Source organism: Mustela nigripes, chromosome 5 (assembly GCF_022355385.1).
Source record: "Mustela nigripes isolate SB6536 chromosome 5, MUSNIG.SB6536, whole genome shotgun sequence".
NCBI classification, from domain to species: Eukaryota; Metazoa; Chordata; class Mammalia; order Carnivora; family Mustelidae; genus Mustela; species Mustela nigripes.
In genome coordinates this window covers 121,774,150-121,784,041 of record NC_081561.1, presented here as the reverse complement: position 1 = coordinate 121,784,041, position 9,892 = coordinate 121,774,150, and positions in this window count along the sequence as shown.

Genomic DNA, 9,892 nt, shown 5'->3' with positions numbered 1-9,892 from the left:
TCTTCATTGCACTTAAACTGAATTTATTGGATATACAGGTAATCAAACTCTTCACAAAAAAGAATCTTCCTTAGTAGTTCTTCAGAATTTGACTGATTTACAGAGCAACCTTTTTTCTGTTAAAAAAGAATATGACTTGGGGCACCTAGGTGGCTCAGTGAGTTAAGGGTAAGCCTCTGCCTTCGGCTCAGGTCATGATCCCAGGGTCCTGGGATCGAGTCCCACATCGGGCTCTCTGCTCAACAGTGAGTCTGCTTCCCTCTCCTTCTCTCTGCCTGCCTCTCTGCCTACTTGTGATCTCTGTCTGTCAAATAAATTAACTAAATCTTTAAAAAAATAATAAATAAAATTAAATTAAATTAAATTAAAAAAGAATATGACAAAAAAAATTTTCTATCAAACATGTAATAATGTGATTGTTTAGTAATTGTTATATGTTTTCCTTTGATTATTATTACAGTGCTACCGTGTATTACCTGATTATGTATATTCATGAATTATACAAAAGCATTTGTGATTATTTCTAAAGATGTACAGATGAAAACTGTGCTTCCAAATTTTGTTTTATGAATACATGATTGACTATGTATAGTGCGTATGCACTTTGTAATTTGCCACAGTCTCAACATGTAAAGAAAAACGAGTAAATAATGTAAGTCACAACATTATATTTTTTCTTTAGGTGCCAGTAAGACACCAAGGTTTCAGTGGGGTGGGGACTTCCAAAGGAGCTTCATTTATTCCATTGCCATTCAGGTAGAATCTGAGTCATTGCAAAGGGAATCAATATGCTCATATATCATAAATACTTTGATATTAGCCCCTATCAAAATATTTTATAAAGTAAAATTCTCACTTTTATGGAATAGAATTCATCTCCTATAGCCAATTAAGAAATTATTCCTAGAGAGGTCATGTGATTTTTTAAAACATTTGTAAACAAATATGCATCCAGAAATAGATACCCAATCAAAGCATCTATGAAAATACAATGTTTTTCTTTCTAATTTTTTCATCATATTTAAGAAAATGTGGTATATACATACAATAAAATAATCAGTGTTTATAACAAGAAGGAAATCCTGCAACAAGATGGATGAACCTGAAGTACATTATACTAAATGTAATAAGTCAGATGCAGAATGACAAATGGTACATGATACTGCTTATTGGAGGAATTCATAAAAGCAGAGAATAGAATGGAGGGTTATGGAGGGAGGCGGGTGAGAAATGGAGAAGTATTAGTCAGTGGGTACAAAGTTACAGTGATGCAATGTGGTTAAGTCCTAGAGGTCTACTATATAGCCTAAAACCTGTAGTTAAACAATACTGTGTTGTATATTTAAAATTTTTCTAAAAGGGCAGATCATATATTAAATGTTTTTAAGACATAAAAATAATAATTGAAAAAGTGCAAGGAAATTTTCAAAGGTGATGAATTTGTTTATGGCACAGATTGTAGTGATGGTTTCATGGGTGTATACTTATCTCCAAACTCACTAGGTTTTTTTTTTTTTTTTTTTTTTTTTAAATTTTTTTTTTTTTTTTTTCAGACAGAGATCACAAGTAGGCAGAGAGGCAGGCAGAGAGAGAGAGAGAGAGGGAAGCAGGCTTCCCGCGGAGCAGGGAGCCTGATGCGGGGCTCGATCCCAGGACCCTGAGATCATGACCCGAGCCGAAGGCAGCAGCCCAAACCACTGAGCCACCCAGGCGCCCCCTCACTAGGTTTTGTACATTAAATATGTACAGCTTTTTACCTGTCAATTTTACTCCATAAACTGTTTTCAAAAATGTAAAATATGTTTTGTTTCAAACTGAAGGGTTTTAATTATTGAGAAATGATGCATCCAAGACAGGTGTTTATATTTTAAAAAGAAGAAGAAGGAGAAGAAGAGGAAGAGGAAGCAAAAGAGGAAAAGGAAGAAAAAGACAACAAGAGGGAGAAAGATGAAGAAAACAAGAAAGAAGAGGGATATTTGATTTTCACTGAATGATACATCAGAGGTTGCTTAATTTTAGAACACATTGAGTTTGCCAGAGAAAAATATATTGCTCCATGTGACAAACTGAAGTTTAACTCTGATGATCCCACAAATAATTTTGAAGTAATGTTGTCAAAATATTGCACTAATTTGAAAGTATAATGTATTTCGGATGCTAGAGACAACTTAGAAAGCAGAGCAATGTGTTGCTAGTTAATAAGATATGGATTCTATTTTTTTAATTGAAAGGGTATTTGGTTTGAATCTCATTTTTAGAATCTCTATTGAGGAATACAATAAAATTCTACTATAAACCATTATATCAAGGATATAACTAAAAGGTACTGCACTTGGATTTTCCCCTCCAAAATCTTTTATAAGTGGTTCAACTTGGAATAAAAACTTTAAAGATTTTATTTATTTATTTGAGACAGAGAGAGAGAATGTACAAGCAGGGAGAGCAGTAGACAGAGGGAGAAGGAGAAGTAGGCTCCCTGCATAGCAGGGAACACAATGTGGGGCTCTATCCCAAAACCCTGGTATCATGACCTGAGCCAAAGGCAGGCCCTTAACTGACTGACTCAACCACGTGCCCTGGGGGGGGCGGGGGAGATACTGTAGAGCCAAACTGAAGCATGTACAATATATAGAAATGTCCCTTATTGTAAATATTTTTATAATATTGTTTACACATTTAATTTTTTAAAGACTTTATTAATTTTAATGTATAGTCCTATTTCTACTAAATTTATAATACTGAATTAAATTGGGAGAAATAATTATTAAGAATTTTATAGCTAGTAGTTAATATCTATTTTCTGCAGATAACAAGGTAATCTAACTGATTTTATTTATAATTATGTTAATAAATATTTTGTTGAATTTGTATAACTATGCACACACAGACAAATATATAGGTCATGAGTTTAATGATTTATGGTTAGCAGAAAGTGAAACATAACTATTTTACCAACAATAACCTCAAGATAAATCCTTTCCAACAATCCTGAAGACCTATGCATGTCCCCTTCCCAGTTTCTACCAACCTCTTTCCCCTAAATAAAACTACTGTTTTACCTCTTATGCCATATACCTACTTGATATAAATGTAACATACAGTATATATTCTTTTATGGCTGGCTACTTTTATATAGTAGGTAGGTTAAACACATGTTCTTCAGGAGTCTGATCATTTTGATTACTGTATATTACTCTATTATTAAAATATACCTAGGTTTATTAATCAAAGTTACTATTGCTGGAAATAAAGTTTTCTCCACTTTGGGGCTATTATGATTATAGTTGCCATAAATATCTTAATGTGTGTTTTTAATGTTTACATATGGACATATCTATTGGATATGCATGTACAATAGTGAAATTATTTTTAAAAAAATTTTTTAAGATTTTATTTATTTGACAGACAGAGATCACAAGTAGGCAGAGAGGCAGGCAGAGAGAGAGAGAGGAGGAGGAAGCAGGCTCCATGCCGAGCAGAGAGCCCGATGCGGGACTCAATCCCAGGACCCCGAGATCATGACCTGAGCCGAAGGCAGTGGCTTAACCCACTGAGCCACCCAGGTGCCCCCAATAGTGAAATTATTAAGAGCAGAACATACACATTCTCTCCTAACTGTTAAAAAAAGTTTCCCACAGTAATTGTACCAACTGCCTCAGAAGAACATGAGCATCTGGGTGCTCCACATCTTTGCCAATACTTGTACTGTCAGTCTTTCCACCTTTGAGCATTAGAAGAAGTATGTAGTGGTATGTCACAATGCTTTCAATTGGTACTTCTCTGATGAGTAATAGGGCTTGAGTATCTTTCTCAGTGTCTTTTGAGCATTTCAATATTTTTGCTGTGATATGCCAGTTCAAGTCTTTGGATCATTCTTTTTTTTTTTTTAATTTTTAATTTTTCAGTGTAACAGTATTCATTATTTTTGCACCACACTCAGTGCTCCATGCAATACATGCCCTCTCCAATACCCATCACCTGGATCCCCCAACCTCTCACCCACAGCCCCTTCAAAACCTTCAGATTGTTTTTCAAAGTCCATAGTCTCTCATGGTTCACCTCCCCTTCCAATTTCTCTCAACTCCCTTCTCCACTTCATTCTTTAAAAAAAAAATCAAAATGGAGCACCCTGATGGCTCAGTGGGTTAAAGCTTCTGCCTTCGGCTCAGGTCATGATCCCAGGGTCCTGGGATCGAGTCCTACATCGGGCTGTCTGCTCCGCAGGGAGCCTGCTTCCTCTCTCTCTCTCTGCCTGCCTCTTTGCCTATTTGTGATCTCTGTCTGTCAAATAAATAAATAAAATCTTTTAAAAAACAAACAAACAGAAAAACCTAAAATCTTCAAGTCTTTGGATTATTTTCTATTAGTATGAATTTTTTAATGCTTTTTGAGAGTCTTTTATATTTTAAGGACACAACCATTATATGTATTGTATATATCTCTTCCATTCAATGGCTTACCTTTTCAATATCTTGATGGTGTTTTTGGATAAAGAAAGCTTTTAATGTTTAATATAGTCAACTTTATCAATATTTTCAATTATTTTTATTACTTAAATCACGTTAGATATTCTTACATGTTATAAGGAAAGTCAGTATAGTCCCAATTCACTCTAAATATTACATTTTTTTCTTTTTTAAAATACAAAGTACATATTTCTGAATTTTTTAAGGCATAATATTATTGCTGAAAGAGATATAGAAGAAACAAATTTATGATTATTTAGGATCTACAGATTAGATACTTTGAAGACATTTACACAAATTTTAAATTTGTTTTGCTTTTAATTTTTACATGTGATTTCTTAATGACTGTATCTTTTATAACAAAAAGTCCTTAAAAATACATCAAAAATTGAAGTGATCTTCAGTAGTTCAAATTACTACGAGATAACTATGCTTTTGATATCAAATTTGTGAACAATTTGTTGAAATTGCTTTGAAGAATTCTAAGTAATAAATTCTTAGTCTTGATTTGGTTTTGTTATTTGAAGTATTTACTGTGTTTCTAAAGCCTAAAGTGCTCTTTGTTACACTAATCAAGTCTTGAGAAATCTGAATTTGGAATAACATATACAAAGTACAGAATGCAGCATATATCTTTCCAGAGAAATATAATTAAGCAGTCTTTTCCTCTTTCCATTACTGGAAATGACAATACATTGTTTGTTACCTTTATTGTCTTGAATCAGTTAATTCCAGTGAGTATCTGAAGACCTAACTATAGTTTGGTTATTATTACTTGCTTTTCGACGGTATTCAATAATAAGGAATTTGAAGTTCTATTTATTTGTTTTCTACTTCTGTGTGTTGGAGATTTGCTGCCTGTCCAGAAAGAGGGAAACATTTACACGGGAAAACAAAATACATAACTAGTATTTTGAGGATTTGAGTATACTCTTCAGAAGAGTAACTTAGTCCACTCTTGTTCCTCAAAGTAGGAATAGAAATTTGTAGCAGTAAGCATTCCCTGAAATCTTTATTTTATTTTATTTTATTTTATTTATTTATTTATTTATTTATTTGACAGAGAGATCACAAGGAGGCAGAGAGGCAGGCAGAGAGAGGGGGAAGCAGGCTCCCGCTGAGCAGAGAGCCCAATGCAGGGCTCAATTCCAAGACCTGTAATCATGACCTGAGCTGAAAGCAGAGGCTTAACCCACTGAGCCACCCAGGCGCCCCACATTCCCTGAAATTTTACGGAATTAAATAAATTGAATATATTGAAATCCTTTTCTTCAGGTGAGTCTGTATTATATTCTTACATTGTAGGTTATATTAAATATGAAAATCTCTGGAGAAATTCATCCAGTTATTATTTCTTCAGAAGAAAGTGATGCTTCTTCCAGATAACTTAGCCACTCCTAGGGAATAATTTAATTTAGCTGCACCATGGGTTAAAGTATGAAAATAAAAATGCTTTTGATCTCATTAAATGGCAACTCATTTTATTAACTGAGTTTACATCAAAGATACACAGTATTAGAAAATATTACTGCATCTAATCAAACAATTATTTATCAAGTGTTTCTTGTGTTAGAATATTAGAAAAGTAGTATATTTGAAGTTGCTATTACATATGCATGCATTTGTCTCTGCCCTAAAAAAGAAGTATTTAATGAATTTGTACTTTGAATATTTAGGTTTTTTGCTATTAAAAAGACCCATGTATTGAGTAACTACTACATACAACTACTTAACTACTATGCATATATAGTATGTATATATATAAACACACATACACATATGTACACATATACACATATACTACACACACACACACATAAACACACACACACACACACTAATTCCCGATCCACAAAATACATATAAGAGCTGGAACAAGCACTGCAAATTGAGAAGAGGATATGACATCTGGGATGAAGCCATGGTTAATGAACTTAGAAAAATGTGTGTTTTGAAGTGTGTTTTGAAAAGAGGAAGAGTGGTAGCTGGAATGATAGATGTTTTACTCAAGATACAAAAAGTGTTGGTGTTAGCTTCAAGTCGATACTACAGATACTTTTGTACTTTGGAAAAACATTCTTTCTCTCCATTTTTATTTTTGTTTTGTTAATGATTTCTCCCAGAATAGTAATTATCTTAACCTAATTCGATATCTTTTTACAGCTGTCTTTTTTGATTACATGCAAAATTCATTCTTTACAACATACAACGGAATTTGTTTCTGTGTTTCCAAAGTTACAAAGAAATTAGCAAAGCCAAATAACTCAATTATTTTTTCATTTTCATTATTATTTAGCTATTATTTTAATATAAGAATCCAAAAGTCAGCCCAATGTGTATTTCTTTTACATAAATGTAAAAGAGCAACGTTTTGCAAATACAGTTAGCTGTAGAGCTTTTCTACAGTTAGCTGTAGAGCTTTTCTGTCTAAACAGCACTTTGGAGGCACAGAGGCTTTAATGATACTGAGGAGAAAGCTAAATGATAAATTTAGCTAAATGATAAATTATAAAATAAGGCAACACTAATAACAGCCTTTTTTCCTTTTTTCATTTTTAATAGCCCTTTTTATTAAAGATTTTTAAAAAATTTATTCATTTGAGAGGGAGAGAGAGTATGAGTGAGAGCATGAGTGAGAGGGAGAAGCAGATCCCTGCTGAGCAGAGAGTCAGGGCTCAATGTGGGGCTTGATCCCAACATAATCCCCTGGGATCATGACCTAAATTGAAGACAGATACTTAACCAAGTCACCAGGGTGTCCCTTTAATAGCCCTTTCTTTAGAGTTTTGTTCTCTTGCATAATTTCTCTCAAATAATCTAGTGCTTTTTATGAATTTTTCCATTTTATTTATTTATTTATTTATTTATTTATTTATTGTTATAGTAAAAACACTTAACATGAAATCTACACTTTTAATGAATTTTTAAGTGCACAGTGCAGTATAGTTAACAGGTATGATGTTATATAGCAGATCTTTAAAACCTACTCATTTTGCTTAACTAAAACTTTATACCCATTGAATAGCAACCATCCTCAAAAGCAACATTGTCCCATGAGAGACTATGGACTCTGAAAAACATCTGAGGGTTTTGAAGGGGCAGGGGGGTGGGAGGTTGGGGGAACCAGGTGGTGGGTATTATAGAGGGCATAGATTGCATGGAGCATTGGGTGTGGTGCAAAAATAATGAATACTGTTATGCTGAAAATAAATAAAAAATAAATTTAAAAAAAGCAACATTGTCAAGGAAGTTGTGGTACCTGGTGCTATTGTGGAATTAATAATGCAAAATTTATTCAGATTATAAGTAAATAATATACCTTTAAATTTCTGTGCAGTAAAATTTTACTTCTTCCAAAAATACAATCTGTAATATAAAATAAATATGTTTCTAAATCATCTATCATGTCATATTGACTCTGAAAAACAGTTTGAATTAACCTGTTCCTCTCATTTAAATTTGTTAAAAGATTTGCGGACACTAAAAGTTGAGGCTGCTGTAATGACACAGTGTTGTAGGCAAAATGTGTTGTTACACATGCAATCACCCCAAGAGTTAAAGATTTTTTTTCCAATGAAAATGTCTCTTAAAGAAAACTGAAGTAACTAACATTAGATAAAAATTTGACTCTATTATATGAACACATATTAACCATGTAAGAAAACTTCCCAAAGTTATATAAAAATCAGATACTTCAAAATAAATCTGATCTGTATTGAGGCCTTGTAATCTGAAACATATAATCTATCACTTTTTTAAAAGTACCTACACAACAAAATATCAAAATAATTATATTTTATAGACGTTGTCTTAGCTAGGGCTGCTATAACAAAATACCCTGAATTGGGTAACAATAAAATATTTCTCAAACTTCTGGAGGCTGCAAATTCAGAGATCAAGATGCCTGCAGATTTGGTTTCAGGTGAGGATCCATCTCCTCATTTGCAGAAAGCTCTCTTGCTGTCTTCTCAGAGACAGGCAGACAGTGAGCTCTGGTCTCTTCCTCTTCTGAGGTCACCAAATTGAAGGTCTTGAGGGCTCCACCTTTATGACTTCTTCTATACTTACATATGTACCAAAACCCTCATCTCCTAATACTATTACTTTGGGAGTTAGAGTTCTGCTACATAAAATTTGGGGGGCTATGAACATTTAGTTCCTAACAGGTTTTTGTTTGTTTGTTTCCCCCATGAACATCATTGTCTTGAGGATTACTATTTATATTCTAAGTAGATGAACAAGAAATACCATAGTCTGGTGGGTGGAAGAAATGGAGAAATGTTACAAAGAGTATAAATACTCAATAATGCAGGATGAATAAATTCTGGAAGTCTACTATAGAGCAGAGTGACTATAGTTAATAACACTCTATTGTATACTTCAGATCTGATAAGACAGGTAATCTTAAATGTTCATACCTCAAAAAAAGCATATAACTATGTAAGGTAATGGATATGTTAATCAACTTGATTTTGGTAATAATTTTATGATTTATTGCTTATATCAAAACAACACATTGTGCATCTTAAATATATGCAATTTTTATTGTATATAATTTAGCTGGAAAGATTCATAAATCCACTTACAAATAAATAAATAAATAAATAACAAATAAAACAGACTCCTGTGAAAGAACCATTCTGTTTTAGGCCAGCCTGTAACAAACCAAATTTTACAATGACACATAGTTAGATTTCTTAATCTTTCCTATTGGCAGATACTTAAAATGTTGAGTATATAATCTCAATAGCAAGATGTATAAAAAAAAGTGCAATTACATATGAAGTTAAATATATGAAGTTGTTATAAATGAGGATTTCTGCAGGAAAAACCAACAACTTACATGTAAAAACAAATCTAATTTCAAGAAAAAGCTATTTTTTAAAATATTTTCCTTTTCACTCTCTCCTTTAAAATTCTCAGGCATAAACTGCTATCTATAGTGTCTCTGAATCAAAGATTTCTTGTAATAAGAAAGTGTAAAGGAAATCAGCATATTTTGTAGAATAAAAAAATGTTAATAATATTTTCTACTTACACATGTGCAGTCATTCTTTTCATATTTTAAACCATTATGGGAGGGCTGAACAGAAAAAATGTTCTCAAACTCAGATTTTTATCTATTTACCACTTAATTTGTACACGTTCAATGGCAGAGTTAGCATTCAATGCTTCAGTTTTCTCATAGCACCTATATTATCTAATATATTTATTTATTACAAACCCAGAAATTTTTAAAAGATGTTAATATATTGAAAAAATGCAGTATGAGAAAAATGATTTGATCAGAAATAGGTACATTTTATATAGTTTTAGGAATACTGAAAGATTCAAAATAAAAATGTCTATAAAAATTTGTTTTGATATTTGCTTCTTTTGAAAGGCTTTGGAAAGGACCTTTATAGTTTCACGTTTTTATTTAAATT